This window comes from Heptranchias perlo, chromosome 26 (assembly GCF_035084215.1).
Source record: "Heptranchias perlo isolate sHepPer1 chromosome 26, sHepPer1.hap1, whole genome shotgun sequence".
NCBI classification, from domain to species: Eukaryota; Metazoa; Chordata; class Chondrichthyes; order Hexanchiformes; family Hexanchidae; genus Heptranchias; species Heptranchias perlo.
In genome coordinates this window covers 25658712-25679198 of record NC_090350.1, presented here as the reverse complement: position 1 = coordinate 25679198, position 20487 = coordinate 25658712, and the positions used below count along the sequence as shown (strand labels likewise).

At 41.6% G+C, this 20487-nt stretch overlaps 1 long non-coding RNA gene across 2 annotated transcripts in view; it reads left to right on the top strand.

Moving 5' to 3' along the window:
• The window catches only part of LOC137342827 (uncharacterized), a 69296-nt gene that overhangs the window by 26902 nt on the left and 21907 nt on the right, over positions 1-20487 (top strand). For both annotated transcript variants that reach the window (XR_010967355.1, XR_010967354.1), the window contains exons 2-3: positions 9527-9658; positions 17507-19341. This is a non-coding gene — a long non-coding RNA (uncharacterized lncRNA). The remainder of the gene's footprint in view (positions 1-9526; positions 9659-17506; positions 19342-20487) is intronic.

The following is a 20487-nucleotide window of genomic DNA, read 5'->3' as shown; positions in this document are numbered from 1 at the left end:
ACCGAGTGTTGCAGACTGGCATATTCCAAGGTCCAGGACTATGTGCTCAGAGACGCATTGAAGCTAGGTGCGGCCACCGCAAAGGCTCTGTGGGGAAAGGCAACCATTTAGAGCCTTCCCGCCATTATATACCGAGGGGCTGCAATCAGGGAAAACCCCCCCCGGGCAGAATGTAAAATTCGAATTGATGTAATGTACCTGTAATGAATCTGTAATGTACCTGTAATGAATCTGTAATCTAAAATCTGTATTGAGTGTAATGCAAAGAGACACCCTAGAGTGTCATGAACTGTAATTATGTACAATGTTTTCGTTGAACTGTTCTTGATGTAACCTGCAAATTGTATAATCTGTATTGTGTATGTTTAGAATGTAATATGACAACTGTTTTGTATGTTTTTGCTATAAATTTTATGAACAAAGTTTATTTTATGAAAAAAAAAGGCCTCTGGAGCCAACTGGACAGAGAGGAAACCAGTACAAGGCCTTCACCCTTCTTTGGGCCTTTACTGCTAAATTCCGGGGCCTACTGCCACCTTCCACATGGCAGCCCTGGGGAATGGTAGAAACTAGAAAAGTCCACCGGGCATCCGGGCCTCAGACCTCACACCCACCAATATCTGCATGTGGCTGACGGGGTTGGTGTGGCCAGTGATGATTCCGATCTAGGGGTGGGGGCGAAGTCCCAGTTGGGGTGGAGAAACTGTGGTAGGCCTCAATACCCAAATTCTTACAACATTTTCCACCACGATCCCACCCAATTCCAGGCATCGATCATAGAAGAGAATTTTCCTTTGACAATGGGACTAGTAAGAAAATAAAACTTCAATTGAAATGTTCTATTTTTTATAATATCATACATTTAACAGTGATTTGAGGTGAAATTGCCAGTGCGTTATGAATAGTATCAGGTTCAAGTCCCATACCAAGACTTGAGCAGATAATCTCGGTTGGCACTTCAGTACAATACTTACGGAGTGCTTCATTGTTAGAGGTGCTATCTTTTAGATAAGACATTAAGTCAAGGCCTTATCCATCTTTTCAGATAGATGTAAAAGATCCCAATAAACAATTTGATGAGTGGGGGGTGTTTTGGCCAACAATCTACCCTCAACCAAGGTCACTAAAGCCGATTAACTGGTCATTGATCTCATTTACTCTTTAGGCGAACCTTGCTCTGCACAAATTGGCTACCATATTTGTGTACATAATTTTCTGACTTTGCACTCCCAGTGGTCAACATTGTCTGGAAGCTTGGGGGATATTTGAACCCTCCCCATCTGGTGGAAACTGGGCGGGAGTCCAGTTAAAATAAGGGCAGCGACATAACCCCCGGGATCCTGCTGCCTTCCTGGATTGGATTTTAACCTGTTTTCAGTAGGCGCATGGAACACCTGCCGGAAGGCAGTGGGGGTCATGCTTTAAATATGCAGATCTGGCCCAGATGACATTATCAAGGCCCGACTGCAATTTTAGTTTCCTCCCACCCCGAAATCCCGCTTCTGGCCACTGGCCAGGTCGTGGCTTCTACCGGGTGTATTGCACCGATAACAGAATACAGGTCTGTCGCCCACCTCATCCCTTCCACCTCACCAATCCAGCCCTGATCTAAGATTGACCCCCATATATTGGAATACCAAGCGCACACTGCGCAAGATTTTTCAACCGTTTAAAGATTTACTAGTGTGAGTGCTAAGTCAGAGAATTATCCCTCTAAAGTAATTCATTGGTTATGAAACAATTTGAGATTTCCCAAGAATGTGAAGGTGCTGTGTAACTGAAACCACTGGTGTCCGACTCAAAGTGAATAAATAGTACCATGATGTTTCCATAGATAATTTGCCGAAAACTCGGTTTTAATGAAGTCTCAAAAACTGACTACTGCCCTCTGGGGATGGGGGAGACGAGCGGGTTGGTGCGAGGGGTGGGGACTTTCAACCCCCTCCTGTCGGAACACTGTGCTGGGGAAAAACGTTTTCACTCTTTTTGAAGGAGGACTCAATTTATGCTGATGTGCAGATCCATTGGTCACAACAGTGCTTCCAAATCTCACACAAATGGGCATTCTTCATGTGTGAGCCTGGACAGTAAAGACTAGATTTTCTGACTTGCCAGAAGCCTAGTATGGAGTCAGCTTGGTGGGCTCTGTTTGCCTGACTAGACCTTGAGCAAATTTTCTGGGTTCAGGCTTCGGTCAAAAATTTCAGTGGGATCCCAGAGAGATTGTCACCTGTGTCGGGAAGCCTGTCTTGGAAGGGGTTGGGGAAGAGAAAATGGCTGCTGCTGTAGTAATGCTGGACATGAGCAACATGCTGGCATTCCTTGTGCTCAGCCTCACTATGAAAGTAATTGCATAGTCTGCTTTCATCCCATCATTATTGCACATTTTGAGTATGTCAGTCCATATTTGTGTAGATGTATTCGTTGCTTGCCGTTACTTCCAGTAAAAAATCTTGGCAGTGACGGCAATCAGCGGGGAACTGGCCTCCCGGATGACTTTCTTTCCATGCCTGCCCCAGATCCACTCAAAATCAGGTGGAAAACCAACGGAAAATCAGGCAAAGTTTCAATAGGCTGTTAATTGTATGCATGTGATTTATATCAATTAGTGTTTATTGTATTCAGGTGGTGCATATCAATTGGGGACTGTCTTGTATCCATTTATGAGAGAGCTTATCGAGGGTGTGGGTTGTGTTGATCTCTGTGAATAAAGGCTTGGAAGCAACTGAAGACCAGGCTCAGTATTCTATCCTTCACCACCTGGCTATCCAATTTTTAAGATAGGCTATTTAATTGTGAAGGATATCACAGCTGAGCTCAATCATGTAATTTTCGACTGGGTCACTGGATTGTAGTCAACCGCTGGGGACCGAGCTGCTTTTTAAAAAAATATTCTCCTCCTACTGATGGATGCAATATTTCCTTATTACATCTGCAGCTGGTGTCCAGAGATTGGACCTGGATTTTCCTGGTAGTCATGCAGAAATGCCTCATTACTGCATGACTACCCCATTGGCTATAAAGTGCTTTGGGGAGCGTTCTGAGGTTGTGAAAGGCGCCTTATAAATGCAAGTCTTTTTTTCTTTTCAAAGGATGCATTTATCCATGAAGTCATCAGGGAGCTCTTCATTTCCCAGTCTAAATAGAATTCAGTGCGAACTGACATGCTGACACCAAGCACGTTTTACTCATTATTGAGCTCAGCTCTGTCCTGCTTTTGTTGTCTGTGGCTTATGTGATAACGCTGCTTGTTGAATATTTTTGGCGCTCACTATTTTCACTGCTCCAATTGTTGGCTTAATCATGGGTTATTCTATTGGCTTCGCAAATAGCTTCTTGTAGTTGCTGTAAAAAAGCTTAGTATATCTTACAGCCAGAAATAGGGCCATGATTATAGGACAGGACAAAGATATAAACATATAACACAAAACTGATGTCCAGGCTTGATAGGGGTTGGGTTAAATGCTGCCTCTTGCGATCCCAGGACTGAGCGTGCAGGTGAATTTGGATCTCCTGAAATCTGGATAATCCAAATCTAAACCTGAAGAAAGCAAAAGAATTTATTAATGTATTATAGATTAGCAATAACATCGTGAGGCCACCAGGCAAACAGATTCCTTGGATAGGGGCCTCCATTAGGCTGGTGGAAAAATGGACTCCTTGAAAAGATGATCAATAAATCCCACACACCATCAGAAAAATAATAATCTGTCAATCAGCTGCATCTTATGAAAGAGTTACTTATTACTATCAACAAGTACTTGCAGATGTAGAAAGTGAATAAAGTGAGAATATCAAAATGCACACTACACATGCATGGTGCTAGTTTCTTAAAGGGTCAAACTTATCCAACTTTAGCCAAAATTCTGTTTTTTTACTAAACCCAAATTTGCCAAAATCCACCGATTTGGATATAAAATTTCGTTATGCCTACTACCCCCCCACCCCTCACCACCAAGACCACCACTACCCAGCTACCATCCTATTTACATTAATAACCTCACAGCCATGGGCTAAGTTCCAATTAAGAGTTTTGCAAGTTCTTGGTGCAGCCACTATATGGGGAGAAAGTGATCCCATCTGCCTCTCCTGTCTACCAATAAAATCAGAGATTAGAGTGATGTAGAGGGGTTAAACTGCTTCACCTTCCGTGTCCTATCACAACCAAAAGGCAACAAGTATGTGAAGAAGAAGAAATGGGAAAAGAAAAAGAATACAAATAAAAACCTCTTGCTGAGTCCCAAAGTATCGGTCTAGATGTTCTGGTTTTTGAGGATTTGGGATGCATCTCCAGTTGGGCAGAATTTCCTCCTGCTCCAAAGATGACCCCAGCTGATCTTCCAATCTGAAGAGCTATTGACATATTGTAGGCGGCTCCCCAGCCTCTGTGAAGGGCATGGCCAGATTGGGGACAGAATTTGGCATCAGTAGGCCTCAAAGCCCAGTTGAGTCCAAATTGCCAGTGAAAGTTATTTAAAATTACAAAAATGTAATAACCCCCCCCCCTCCGCAGCCATCAATCATTCTGGATAATCCAAATGTAAAGCTACAGAAAACAAAAGAATTTATTAATGCAGCATGGGTTAGCAAGAACATCCCAAGACCTTTAAAGTAAATAGATTCCATGGGTGGATGGCCTCCAAAGGCTGGTGGGAAAATGGAATCCTTGGATAGAGGGCCAGGCTTTATAGAGGTAAAAAATGCAACTCCACCCCCACCATCAAAGCGCTGCTGGACGCCAGGGACCAACGGGCTTACTTGGCATGCAGCGTTGCAATGGTGTAAATGACGGGAAATATGTCAAAGAACGCATTCCTCTCGTTTGCATTTGCTTACAAAACACGTGTCCATATATGGGTTGGTGTATTGTACGTCACCAGGCCTGCCTGCAGGAAATTGGATGGTATGTAAAAATGGGTGGGGATGCAATGAGCACATCCCCCTCTCTCCCGGCTCGCTCCAATTATGCTGAAAATCAGCAGTGGTAGGAGTGAGTTTTACCAGGAGCTCTATATTTGCACGGATCAGCCCCTGCTAGGAGAGGCTACCTAAACTCCTTTGCATTAGGCCTCCTACACACAGCAAAGAGAGAAGACTTTAATCTTAATTTTGTCAGTTAAATTGGACTGAAATCTTAGTCCCAGAGGTGAAAGAGGACAATTTGATAGCCACTGGGCCACCTAGCCCTTCACAAGCAAATACTTTAAATACAGCTCAGAGTTCTGCAATGAATGCTACTGTACATTTTACATACCGCACAGACAGTTTAGTACCACAGCATTTTGGTGTTCTGACATTTGAGGCATAGTGTGGCTTAACTCAGTTTGTGCTCACATTTCTCACATCATGAATTCCTGGTCCCAGCTGCAGTAATACAGCAAACCAATTCCCTTAAGGAAAGAAGGAAAAATAGGATCTGAGAGTAGACTGGTATTATTCTTACACATCCCTGAAGGCAAGCGACAGAACCACATTGATGGGACGTTGGAGCCGGACACTATATCAGTGAGGAGCTGGAATGCAATGGAGGATATTTTGTCCAGAGAAGAAAATGGATGGGAGGAGATGGAAGATGATAGCAACTCTTTTTAAAGAGTTACATGTTGCTCAATCTGCTATACTGAACGGCTGAGCTGCTCTCGCAGTTCCGGCCGATGAGAAATCTGAAAACTAAACTCTCAGCGGAAGTAACCATCTCCAGCTACCACTAGCAACTTAGGAGGTGATTTGAGTAGAACAGCCCAATTGGAGCCCGGATAGAAAACATTACAGGTTTCTGACTGTTACTAAGTTCAAATTAACTAATTAAAAAGATTCTGCCTCTTTAAAACTTCAAACGCTGCCTTTTATTATTAGTGACTATTAAAGACTAAGAACAGCTCCCTTAAATGTTTTCATTTACTTTCACACTTTTTTTTTCACATCCTTTCTCACGCATTGACATTAGTGTACAGCACAGTCATGGCGATGTGAGAGAAGTTGAAAACCACTCTGATGGCCATCAAAAACCAATGACTTCCTTATCCCCATTAGACACTTCCGTTTCAGCAGCAGAATAGATGCTTGGTGGCTTTCGAAAGCCTCTTTTACGTGAGAACTACTCTGATTTCTGATACCTTTTGTCTGCTCTTTGCTCCCAAGAAAAGTGGAGTTTCCATCTAAAAAAAAATTCTTACTTCTGCAGTTCACATGAGGAAGAGATGTTCTCTGGTGCCTTTGAAAGAAAATTAACCAAAAAAGGAACTGTTTGTATAACAGAGGAGCATTTATGACATTGAACAATTTTTTAAAAAATCTTGTACAAAGTAAGAGCGTCGTACTTGTAAAGTCATGTCCTGTTCACGGTGATCACATAATGTGCTTTTTCTTGACCTTGTTGGTGCAGTGGTCATTTCTTTTTCTGTCCTAATTACTCTACTGAAGTATAAGTCTTCTAAAGATATATCTAGTTTATGATTTTTTTTTTCTCAGGAGGGCCAAACCCTGCTAATTCATTCTATGGATAACTGTTCTGTTCAATGGCGTGTGTTTCATAGTGTCCCAACAGCCATGTTCTAGAAAACAGTGGGCCATTTTTTTGCTTCTTCCACAATGCTCATTTTTAAAGAGCTTTACTGCACTGAAAAATGATCTTGTGGTTAAGGATGATGAATCTCATTCTGCATAATAACTGCTAATTGAATCTGTGAGTCACACAAGATGGGTTTCATCAGTTACTTGGTGGGATGCTTTATGGAAGTGGTACTTTTCCAATTGGGAGCAAGCCAGCTTTATCTACCTAGTCTGCAAAGAGTGCTTTCCCATCAGCTGAAGACAGAACTACACTGGAGTCTTAGTTATAAGGGATTGTATCGGCTGTCCAAATGAAGGAGGATGAATGTACAATAGTAAATGAGTAGCCTTGCATTCAGAATGGTATACAGCTGCATTCAGAGAGAAGGACTTGTCCTGAGCTTCCAGACTTGCCTGAGTCTTGGAGAGGAGAAAGGGATGAATGGAGAGTAGGTGCTTCTGCACAGAGAGGGAGGAAAGCCCAGACGGTGAGTCATTTCAAACTACAATGTGTAACCTCCAAGCAATTAGCTACAAGAGACTTAGGCCTGCAAATAAGTTACCTATCCAGCCTTTCAAACACAAAATGACCTAAGATGTGGGCAGGATACCGGAAAGAGGGAAAAAAAAATCACTCAGGGAAAAGTCAATTCCCCTCCCACTCTGAAAATGTAACTCAAAATAATAAAGTAAATGGAAAAAGAAAATTAAATTAATGTTGGCTCTCCCTTTTTTTAACCTCATTTCATGCCCCCTGCCCAACACACGAGATAACAAATCATGAGGTTTCATTCAGCCAGAAGGGTAGAATGAGCTGAGCTGCAGTCTTCCCCATTACAGGCATCAACACCATTTCCTGATGAGCTGAACCGTAAGTAAACCACTTTCACTTTGAAAATACATGCACATGCTTAACAAGTTCCTCTGAAATTCCTCTCTCCCCTATTTTTGTGGAGGTATTAATCCATTCATTTCAAATAGTTTAACTACTTAAAATAAGATAGCAGAAAGAGAATTTTCAGATGAACATGTTCGGGCTTTGCGTGTTATTATCCAACAATGAAATTAGAAGGATCTCATTTCTTCCTCTTTCAGGATGAAGCATATATAAAAAGGTATTTTATCTTTCAGTCTCCGCAAAAACTGACAATGCTCAATTCTAACAGCGACTAACTACCCTGGAAATTATCCTGGATCATCTACTTGAGACACAGGTGCCCAGTAGCCTTGCATTCAGAATGGTATACAGCTGCATTCAGAGAGAAGGACTTGTCCTGAGCTTCCAGACTTGCCTGAGTCTTGGAGAGGAGAAAGGGATGAATGGAGAGTAGGTGCTTCTGCACAGAGAGGGAGGAACATAGGAACAGGAATAGGCTTTTTAGCCCCTCGAGCCTGTTCCGCCATTCAATGAGATCATGGCTGATCTGTGACCTAACTCCATATGATCCTCTTAAAAAAATAATGAATCATTGCCTCAACATCCCCATGGTTTAATACAGGGCTGTGACATAGAAGTAGAAACCTTAAAGGTGCTGTGTGATTTTCTGATTGAATGATCCTATCATAATACATCTGCAAGTTTCCCAATGTGATGTTCCTCAGTTACAGTTCTTCTTCATGAATGTTTTTCAGTGATTCCTACTGAAAGTGCAATGCGTGTGGATGTCAGTTGAAAACAGCATCAAGTTGAGATAAAATGGCCCCAGTTGGTGGAAAGCCCACCAGTGTCCACTATCTGGGCTTGTACATGATGAATATCCAGTTCACCAATAACTATCAGCATCCCTGAATTTGTGCCCCAGGATAAGTTATTATCTTTGTGCGATAGTGTAAAACAGGTGATAGCGAGTCAGCAGCCCGTTTTACATCTCTCCCATTTTATATTTCCATTGATTTAAATGTAAAAGTCAAAATCTACCCTATTGACTTCAGAAGAGGAAAACGTAAGATAATTGGAGGGAAAAATTGGAGGAGGAAAATAAAACTGATCAGTTCTCTACAGAATCAGCTTCTAAGATAGCAATTGGTAGCAATACCACATAGATTGTGGTGTATTTAATTATTTTTGTTTCATCCATTCCAGGCAGAACCAATAAAATAGTAATAGGTTATTTTAATCAGTCATATTATTGTAAAGAGAAGTTCATCTGAACATTTAAGAGAAGGAACTATTAAACTTTCTGGGAAAGGTACCACATATAACTCCTTGGAGGATATCACGTGCATCTGTTCTGTTCAGGACAATTATGTTAATTGGCACAATTGAAAGTCAACTTGAACAGAGCAGCTGTGTCCTGAGAGGAATATGTGATTTGTTATGGGCGCTAAGTTTCTTTTTAAAAAAATCGATAATATATTAAAATGCACATCCTGTAAATGTCACACTTTCCCCATCACACCTTGTTGATAACACCCCTGTTGTTAAGAAAACAACATATCCTCTCACTCGCTGTGAGAAACCCCATGGGTTGATCTGCTAGTATTTTTAAATGATCTCCTTATTGGTGTTGCAGAGGGAATTAAAAAAAAGACTAATAACGCTCTTAATTTTAATAGTAGTGCCAATCTTGATTGACCAGTTCTTTTAGCAATCAAAACAACCTGCCATAGAGAACATTGATGCTACAAATAGAATAAATTAAACAAATTTGTTCTTAGTGATCTCTCCGTATTTGGGTAGTCAGCTATAGAACCAGAGAAATCAATAAAAAGAAGTATTAAAACAGCAGATTGGACTCCTGTTAAGGATTTATGGATGGACTCATAGATGATGTAGTGTTATAAGTCATGGGCTATGAGTAAAGTAACCTGAGGATGGACATGGTGGGTGGAGAGGGGAGGTTCATTAAGACCTGAAAATACTAATGCAAGAATAGATTCAAAAGAAGTACTCTCATATCCTAACTGATGGTAAGATCTGCTCTATGATGTGTCAGAAATATCAGTAAGAGAAGTTTTATTTATTTTTATACAGATTTTTAAATATCTCTGGGGGAAAAAAACACTAGCCTTTGAAGACCAGAAAAACCAAGTCTGCTGGTAAATTGGTTGAGCGTACTTCTGAAACCACATCCTTATTTCAGCTTAAAAGCAACATCGACAGCATGTGAGTAAATTTCTGTGTTAAAAGAATCTAAAGCGGACATATTCCTTTAGAACTAAAAAGAATGACCGTAAACGTGGAATCTTTGATATTTCCTGTTCTTATGGCTAAGTCCCAAGTAGTTCTTTTTGTTGAAAATTTTTGAGATCAAAGACCAATTAATCTTTTTTCTAAGTACTAGTGAATCACCAACCATGGGTAGTTGGGGGCATGCTGTACTGAGCTGATGTTGCTGTTTTGTTCCTTGTTGAGGTCTTGCAGTTGTCTCTTTAGGTTTTGCTTTTCTGTGAGGGCAGGCTTGGGGGCTAGGAGCACTCCCTGACCTTTGGGCAATTCAGACTGAAGACTAACTAGTTTTACTGGACAGATACTTGCAGATGAAATTTAAAGCAGTGAAATATGAAGTAATGCATTTTGGTAGGATGAATTAGGAGAAGCAATATAAACAAAATGGTCAATTTTAAAAGGAGTGTAAGAACAGAGAGACCTGGGGGTGCACATACACAAATCTTTGAAGGTGGCAGGACAAGTTGAGAAGGCTGTTAATAAAGCATATGGGATCCTGGGCTTTATTAATAGAGGCACAGAGTACAAAAGCAAGGAAGTTATGTTGAACCTTTATAAAACATTGGTTAGGCCTCAGCTGGACTACTGTGTTTAATTCTGAGCACCACACTTTAGGAAGGATGTCAAGGCCTTAGAGAGGGTGCAGAAGAGATTTACTAGAATGGTGCCAGGGATGAGGGACTTCAGTTATGTGGAGAGACTGGAGAAACTGGGGTTGTTCTCCTTAGAACAGAGAAGGTTAAGGGGAGATTTGGTAGAGGTGTCAAAATCATGAACAGTTTTGACAGAATAAATAAGGAGAAACTGTTTCCAGTGGCAGAAGGGTCGGTAACCAAACGCCACAGATTTAAGGTGATCGGCAATAGAGCCAGAGGCAACAAGAGGAAACATTTTTTTACGCAGTGAGTTGTAATAATCTGGAATGTACTGCCTGAAAGGGTGATGGAAGCAGATTCAATAGTTGTTCAATAATTCAACTTTCAAAAGGGAATTGGATAAATACTTGAGGGTAAAGATTGAAAGGGCTATGGGGAAAGAGCATTGGAATGGGACTAATTAGATAGCTCTTTCAAAGAGCCAGCACAGGCACGATGGGCTGAATGGCCTCCTCTTGTGGTGTACCAACTATGATACTGGTGCTGCTTGGTGCAGCTTCTGAAAAAAGTTCTGATGAAATACCCCACCCTAAGTGTCAACCTATACCCCTCTTTCAGGTGCTGACAGGCCTACCGTATATTTTCAGTTTATAATTTTAGACTTCCAACATTTGCGGTTTTTCTTTTTATCTTTCCTTTTTAAGTGGTGTTTCGTAACTACGATATGTGGTCAATGAGCACAGCACATAGGACAGGGATATCATACTGTAAATCTCTATAAATTTTGGGGTTGAAATAATGAGCAGAGGAACTTCATAATGGATTTATTACTAATATTGGATAGTATGATTTCAACCCATTTTTGTGTCAGCTTGATTGTAAGCTCCCTCACCGATTGTGACCATTCAGATTGCAGAAACAGAAGGCAAACAACCATGACACTGTGGGGAATGGTAACATGGTAGGGAGATTGGAGCAATTGGCAGGGGTTATGTGTTGTGCCTTCAACACGAGCAGTAGTGGCAGGATGTCAACGAGGGGCAGCAGCAAGGGCTGAATGCCCATCAGAGATCTCCACTGCTGTATACATTAGAAACTACACTATAGCCCTCAAAACTATCTGCTGCTATTTCATAACATTTTTTAAAGCTGCAAACAAAAGGACACATCACAAGTTTCACCACAAACAAACCAACATCCATCATAAGGTATGAAAGAAGCATGTGAGTGCAGCACAGTGAGCCAGTGACAAAGACAAGGGATTTCACTGCTAAATGGTCACCATTTTATAAGGCATACCATCAGATTTTGTAATATGATTTACTTCATGTATATTTATGGTTTATTAACCAAGAAATATCATTTTGATTCAAAACTTTGTTTCACAAGTCCTATTTAATGGGCGGTGGGAGAATTAGTCTGTAAAAATCTAGTATTAGATTATATCCTCAAAAAAGTGGTTGATAGAAGATAAAAGATGGTGAGTGTTCTAAGAGTTGCAGCAGGATTAATGCACTTAAGTAAAATCCAAAGCATACAGATTTTTTAGATCAGACTATACTATAAATTTAGGATTCTCTGTGGTTTTAAATGTTTCCCTAATTCTACTTCATAGCATTCAGCCGTAGAAATATAAAGAAAATCACTTGCATGTTACATGAAACGTTAGCACAAAGCACATTCAGTTAAAATTATTAGTGCTTAATTTTAGGGTAGGTTATAACTTTCCGCCAGAAAAACAATCAAATCCTTTCAAGTGGACATATCCTGTACTGTATTAGGAGTTTCAATTTTTTAACTTCATATTGTAGTTTTGAATTTTTAAAAATAGGTTTTAAGAAATAAATGAGGGAAGTTAGATGATCTTTTTAAATGTTATTCTGCAACCTGTACTTTCCTGAGTTATGAAAATGATTTTATGGTATATTGATATACCTTTATCCACTATGGGCTGAGGGTTTTCTGATTTCTCTTACATACACTTTCTGAAATAATATTCCAAAAAGTGTGTCATGTTGTTTATTGCATAACACAGTGGGGTCAATTTCACCAGTCGGGTAACTGACGAGATTGGGTGCAACGCTGGTTTTACACCCCGCCCAATTTTACTCTCTGTTGAAGTCAATGGGGAGTAATATTGGGCGGGGTGTAAAACCAGCATTCCACCCGATTCTGTGGGTTTCCCACCCAGTGTGTTAGGTTAAAATAACCCCCAGTGAGATACAGAAACTCTACAGTGTTCAGTCACTATTTCTCAGGAGGGGGACGGCCACACACAGCATGCTGTACACTGAATTATTTTGTTGTAACGACGTGACTATGTTTCACATATAAATAGAGATCATTTACAAAATTTCACTATTTTGTAGTGTAGATCTTGTTTTTACTCTGAAGAAAATAGAAAGTTTGAATCTTGTATTATTTTGAAATGTGACTGCAACTATCAACACAGAAAGCACAATGTACAGTGCCAGAGACTGGTGGGGCACAGGCTGAATCTCTCTCATAGCTGGTTCCCAGTCCTCACCATGTCTGCAGCAGGCAGATGCTTCTCTACAAGAAAGGAGGGAAAATTAGAAAGACTGATCTGCAGGCTGCTCTCGCATATTTCCAATGGCTAGATCAGACCAACATTGATGAAAGCTTTGAGAGCAGAGTGCCAACCCTTAGGTATAATTGGGGCATCGGTCAGGATGATTAAGGGAGAAAAATAGGGAGGGTTTGGGTCTTTGGAGCTGTGTAAAATTATCATAATCAAAAGAATAGACTTTATGAACAACCATCTTACATACCCATAAGTTGACCTTGCAGAGTCGAAGACTGAGTTGAGGAATTTCTTCACTCAGAGGGTTGTGAATCTTTGAAATCCTCTACCCCAAAGAGCTGTGGATGCTGATTCGTTGAGTATATTCAAGGTTGAGATAGATACATTTTTGGACTCTAAGGAAATCAAGGGATATGGGGAATGGGCAGGAAAGTGGAGTTGAGGCAGAAGATCAGCCATGATCTGATTGAATGGTGGAGCAGGCTCGAGGGACCATATGGCCTACTCCTGCTCCTATTTCTTATGTTCTTATGTTATTTTTCTGATGGTATCTGTCCTGAAAAGTAAAAATATCTTCTCTGTTTGAAGGTGTATGTGTTTATTTTAATTTGATCATTTTTCTTCTGAGCTTTGTTGTAATTGAATGCAACAATTCTCTTCCTACATTAACCGTACATCATTGATGGACAGTCTGAATTTATGGATCAGCCTTGAATTTCACTGCTAGCGATGGATTAAAGGGCAACTAAACTGAAAACAGATTGACGCTATGTTTATTTTTTATAAAATCCTTTATTGATATTTTAAAAGATTTTAAATAAAAGCCCACAATGACTCTGCACTTGGAAAGAATGGTCACATGGTTCCTTGTCATACATTATCATTTGCCGTTTATTTGGAGCTGAGTTTCTGACCCCATATCTTCTCCATCACCAAGACCGCCTGCTTCGACCTCCATAATATTGCCTGTCTCCGCCCCTGCTTTAGCTCATCTGCTGCTGAAACCCTCTTCCATGCCTTTGTTACCTCCAGACTCGACTATTCCAATGCTCTCCTGGACGGCCTCCCGCCTTCCGCTCTCCGTAAACTTGCGCTCATCCAAAACTCTGCTGCCCGTATTTTTACTCAAACCAAGTCCTGTTCACCCATCACCCTTGTGCTCATTGTCCTACATTAGCTCACTGTCTGGCAACGCCTCGATTTTAAAATTCTCATCCTTGTGTTCAAATCCCTCCATGGCCACCCCCTTCATTATCTCTGTAACCTCCTCCAGCCCTACAACCCTCCAGGGCCTCTGTGCTCTTCAATTATGGCCTCTTGTTCATCCCCAATTTTTATTGATCTACCATTGGAAGCCGTGCCTTCAGCTGCCTAGGCCCTAATCTCTGGAATTCCCTTCTTAAACCTCTCCACCTCTCTACCTCTCTCTCCTCCTTTGTCCATCCTTAAAACCTACTTCTTTGACCAAGCTTTGGGCACTTGTCCTAATATCTATTTATGTTGCTCGGTGTCAAATTTTGTCTGATAACGTTCCTGTGAAGCGTGTTGGGATGTTTCTACTATGTTAAAGTTGCTATATAAATGCAAGTTATTGTTTCAAATTCTGATGTTCTGGAACTAATAGTGAGTTTCATGCTCAGTAGTCTTAAAAAAAATTCAAACGGTTACGAAGTGATATATTTTCCTACATTTCTACAGCTCCCTTCATGTACAGATTTTTACAGGGCAATGGAGTGAAATGGAAATCATGCAGGAAGGAGAATGGGAAACAAAGGTTGGGAGAAGGGGGCAAAAGAACAGTTGAAAAGAAGGGTTTCTTAGAGGATTTTGAAAGCAGGGAAAGAGTTCCAAAGGAGCAGGTGTAGTGGCTATAAGAACGGTGGAGCAGAGAGTGTTGGGAATGAGAGTAAATCGGAGTTGGAAGAGCATAGGGTAAGTCTGGGAATGTATAGCAGCAGGAGATAATTGAGGGAGGGTTAGGCCATGGAGAGATTTGAAAGTGAGGACAAGGATCATGAAATCACTTTACTGGGCCTCATATACATATGAATATTTTTGTTTAAATTATGAGCACAAATAATCATTGGGGGAACTGGCTAGAAGAAGTTACTGAGTTCAATAATGAGAGAGTGCCGAATGAAATACAGTCATTACCCTATCATGCAGTTGGACTTTATATGTTACTCTAATTCTCCTCCTATTGTAAGACATAATTATTCACCCGGGCTAACATCAGGAAAGTAATTTAGTAATTGCTGCTTAAACAAAATTATTTAAAACTAAACAGTATATAGAAAGGAGAAGCTTAAAGGATGCTAGTAAATCAAAATTGTTCATAGCTAATTTCTTTAAAAAGATTATTGATGACAAAGTCCTTTGTAAAAAATTCAAATTTCCTTTCTCAAAGATTCAAAGAAAATTGGAAGTTCTCTTGGAGGGGAAGTAGTTTGTTTCTTAAATCCTTTTTTTTCTTGTTACAATGTTACTCATCAAAGTACTTCACAATTTATTTCTGTGACATTTTATGCTCCATTTGAACATTTTCTAAAGGACAATCCAATTTAGATCAATTGCAGAAAATAAAATATATATATATTTGCTCCTGTTACTAATCTTAAGGCCCATTTAGTCTGGACTCTGGTTGAGTCAGTGGGTTCAATGATGGTAAACATCTTCATGGTATATACCAGCACTGATGTTTGACCAACAGATAGTGGGGTGCTGAAATGTGTCCTGAATGAAATCTTTACCATTTCGTTCCTTCGGACTGGCTAACCCTCTTGCTGCCAGCTCTATAGCTGATGACCCCATTGCGATTAGAAACTGGAGTTTGAGTGTGGATTTTAGCTGAAAATTATAGAATAAGTTGTTTGGATGGAGGTCGAGTGAACTTCTGCAGTCAGCTGCAATTTTGTCTGGTGCAGAGCATAGAGATCAGCAAAAGATCTTCCAAATAGCTGATATCTTGGTTTTTTTCAAAAAGATCTGTGATACTTACGCCCTTCTTTTCCAATGGAAAATTTTAAAAAAGCAACAACACATTACAAGAGACTCAGAGACTACTGGATAGTTGAATATCAATTTAGAAAATTGCAAAAACTAACCGTAGCCCGGTAGCTGCTGTGCGTCACTGCATCATGCACTTGCTTGCTATTGCCATGCATGCACAATGCACTTGTTTACATCACACTGTCTCACTGACATCCTCGCTAGGTACACCAACTTGTTTTTCCAACAGTAGTGTTACAAGCAACATCTTTGGCTCCAGTCTCGCACATTTGCACCTAAACCTGCTGAGTTGCTTCAGACCACTCGAGCTCACGGGTATGGTGTAAATTATTTCAGCTTAGTTGAGTTGGTCAGAGTTGACCAGCAATCACTATCTCCATTGCAGTCAACTATATTAATACTGAATTTGTCCATTTTACATTTCTATAGAAAAACAATATTTCATTGCAAATATATATTTAGCGGAGAGATACCACTCATCTCTAGAATTGTGTTATTGGTTTTCATCTTGTGTGGGTTAAGAGCGCTGGTAGCAAATATCATACTATCCCCCAATGATACCGTGTGTTATTTTTATAATTATTGCTGTTGTGTTGCTGTGTCACATCAGTTAATTATATAAATCTGTCAATGTGCCATATCTCCAGTAGAGGAAGAATGGTTGGCCATAGTGGAGGTAAATTTGGGGGCTGCTATTTCCTCTTGGTTTCTTTAAGATTTGCTAACAGATTGAGTAGAATGGGCCTACATTCCCTGGAGTTTAGAAGAATGAGAGGTGATCTCATTGAAACATACTAGATTCTGAGAGGGCTTGATAGGGTAGATGCTGAGAGGTTGTTTCCTGGCTGGAGATTCTAGAACTAGGGGGCATAGTCTCAGGATAAGGGGTTGGACATTTAGGACTGAGGACATTTAGGACTGAGATGACCAGGAATTTCTTCACTCAGAGGGTTGTGAATATTTGGAATTCTCTACCCCAGACGGCTGTGGATGGTGTCGAGCTTCTTGAGTGTTGTTGGAGCTGCACTCATTCAGGCAAGTGGAGAGTATTTCATCACACTCCTGACTTGTGCCTTGTAGATGGTGGAAAGGCTTTGGGGAGTCAGGAGGTGAGTCACTCGCTGCAAAATACCCAGCCTCTGACCTGCTCTTGTAGCCACAGTATTTATATGGCTGGTCCAGTTAAGTTTCTGGTCAATGGTGACCCCCCAGGATGTTGATGGTGGGGGATTCAGCGATGGTAATGCTGTTGAATGTCAGGGGGAGGTGGTTTGACTCTCCCCTGTTGAAGATGGTCATTGCCTGGCACTTGTCTGGGGCGAAGTGTGTGAAGCCCCTGACATCGAAGTAAGCAATAGGTATCAGACATGTTTGTTTGAATATTTTAATATATTTAACATGAATTGATGAAGTTGAAACACAAAGGGAAGTTATCAACATGATTTAAAACTAGTTTAGCAGAGCAAAAAATGTACAACCTCGAAAGATGCAACTGAGAAAGATTGAAGATTCACTGTAATTATGCACACATAATAGTTGACAATTACAATGATCTCAGCTCTGTCGGCAAAATACTTTACTGCTGTTGCCTAAAATATCTGCTCATTCAAACACACATTTTTCCTCTCTTTACAGAAAAGGACCACCTTCAACATAAGATACCAAGCACAATGGGGAGGGGATTGATGGAATTCAAAAACTTTTGAACAAGTGATTATGGAATCATCAGCTGGGAGCCTGTACATGGCATGGATGATGCACAAACCAGGGAGAGGAACACTCTGCTTCTTGTGCTAATATAGATGCACAGCTTATGTGTGCGAATGTGTTTCAGCAAGTGTAAAGCAATGACAATGGTGCATCACAAAATGTGTCCTTTACCCTATGTGCAGCAACAACATGCCTAACAATGCACATGTACTTATTGTGTGCCTTTTTCTTCTTGCTATTTATGCCGTAATCTCTTAAGCAGAGTGTCAGACCCTTTTAGCCACAAACCACGCTGCAGTACTCCACATCATCATCACTTGAAGCAGCTGCCAGCCCAGAGACGCCGATTTCAGCAGGGTTTTGTCATTTAGTACAGAAGGCAAAGTGCGTCACTTTTCATGGGTGTAGAAAGGACGGAGATGGTAATGATGAATTACTAGCTGCTGTTGAGTGGAAGCCTTGTGTCGCCATTGTCCCTGTTGAATTGTGTTGTAATTCTGACCTCAGGGGAAGGGCTGTGAAAAGGAGGATATTTCAGGAGCGTGAATGGGCACACTAGTCACTTGACTCCTTTCATAGCATGCTGCAAACTGGTTCAGTGGAATTGCCAGCTAGTTGGTAGAAACCATGTAGCAAAGGTCTGCTCTGTAGACTCCCATTGAGCAACATTCAGCATCTCCAGGGGAGATCTCAGGCATACGAATGTTGAGCACAGTTGCAGCAATTCTTGGAACAAGGCATTAACACCTTCCGGCAGTGAAACTCTCTGTGTTTGAACAGTTGAATGGCTGACTCGTTCTCCAGGAGGCCACGCAGGCAGAAGCGCGTGTACCGGTGGGTGGCTCTCAAGTTGCTGCCAGTTGCTTGCTTGCACCTGCCAAGTGACAGAAGAATTTCTCTAAAGCAAGCAGGATACCACAGAACATGGGTACAGGCGCTGACTGGTTCCACCGAAGGGGCGCAGGATTCTTCGGGATTCCCATGGAAAAAGGGGGCGTCAATATTGGAACCATAGCGGATGGTGGAACCATTCACAGGGACACTCGGAAAATCTCCCAAATTCCTATATAGCCAGTCCGTCCCTGCATGGGCAGAATGCTTTGGGTCTGCTACATGTCAAAGTAGGAGGCCAATAAATCTCCAGTTGGTCCACAGTAGATGTCGTAGGAAACCTACATCCTACTTCTTCCAGTAGGACATCACTTAGGAGTACAACAGTATTAAGTCCACCAGGTTGCTCTAGTACACACAGCACAAGGAGACAGCACATCACATTACACATACAATGGGGGTTAAATTGTATAACCGCTGAAAACGAGTGCGGGTAGTGCGGTACGCGATTTACTTACGCCCGATTGTTGCGATGCAGGCAGCTTGTTACATTAGCAGGGGGCCCCAATATCATGGGTGGCTCGGTCTTCTTAAAGGCAGCCTGCACCTCATAAAGGGGAGGTGCATTGTGGCTGCAAGAAGTGGTGGGAATCATTTGTGAAGTGATTCGGTGCTGTGGTACTTTGAAGAATGGCTGCATCTGCGCGAGAGCGTCCACCAAGGTTCTCTGATGATGCACTGGAGGCCTTGGTGCAAGAAGTGGAGAGAAGGAGGGGCATCTATATCTACAGGGGGGCAGGAGGCTCTCCAGACATATGCTCAAGAGGCAGTGGGAGAAATTAGTGGAGGAGGTAAATGCCAGGAGCATAGCTCCAAGAACATGGATGCAGTGCAGGAAGAAGTTCAATGATTTAACACGAGTTGTCGAGGTGAGTGAGTTTAAGTTTCAAGCGGCATATCGTACCAGCTGCATCACTTGCTTCATCCACAGCTCAATTCACTACACCCCCATCACCCACCTACCAACAATCTCTTTCAAACAATACTCAACAGTTCAAATCATATACTTTATCTCACCCTCACATACTGAGCACTGTTGCAAGCCTCACACCCACAACTCACAGTTCACACACACTGGCAGCTATTCAACCATGACAGCCACATCACCCAAACATCCTGCAGGACACTCACTGACGCACTTCCCTCTTTCTTGCAGGAGAAGCTGGTGCATAACAGGAGGCAGCAAGTGGCAGTGGCTCCATGGAACACAAACCTGCTGACCTCTCTCAGGATGACAGCATTGCTGCTCCCACCCCTGCCACTCTACCAGTGCCCTTGCTGTTGCCTGTCAGCCAGCTAGCCCACTCCTTGTAGATTTTTAAAACTTTATCCAAAAACATGTACAAATGCACCAGCAGCCAGAAGAAATAATTCAGCAATTAACCTGTAACTCCTGCATAATCCCTTTAAATACTTCATGTCCCTTAAGTCCTGTTCAGCTGTGCGAGGTTATGACAGTGCGTTGGATGAAGTGTGGAGTTCCAAAATAGCAGGCGATCCCTTTAAATCAGCATTTCACATTGATTCACCTCATAATCCCCCTACTCCCCATGCTGCCGGTGGTCGTTAGGTGCACGCATGCAAACCCCTTTACCAAGATGGTGTCCTGCGCACTTCCCTTCGGAAGCGTTCGCACCACTTAGTTGGCCCATAGAGCCTAAAAAATTGGCGCTACACGGCCCAATTTCACCTCCATCTTCACAATCCATCACCTTAAACTATGCAGCCTGTTCTTTTTTTTACTAAGTTTGTTTTCTACCTAAACAGAAGTAATAACGATTGATTTTTTTTTAAGAAAATCACCCCCATAAAAGCATGTCCAACTAACCATAAAGGCAGCTCTCAAGGAAAGAACTTCCCAATCAACCTGGTGAGCTCATGCTGTAGTGGCTGCTCATCTTCTCCTGGGCCTTAGCTTCCTGCTCCACCTCCTCCTCCTCTGCCCCCTGTGCCATAGCTTTTTGCTGCTGCTCAACAAAGAGGTGTACACCTAGTTCCACATCTGAACTTCAAAT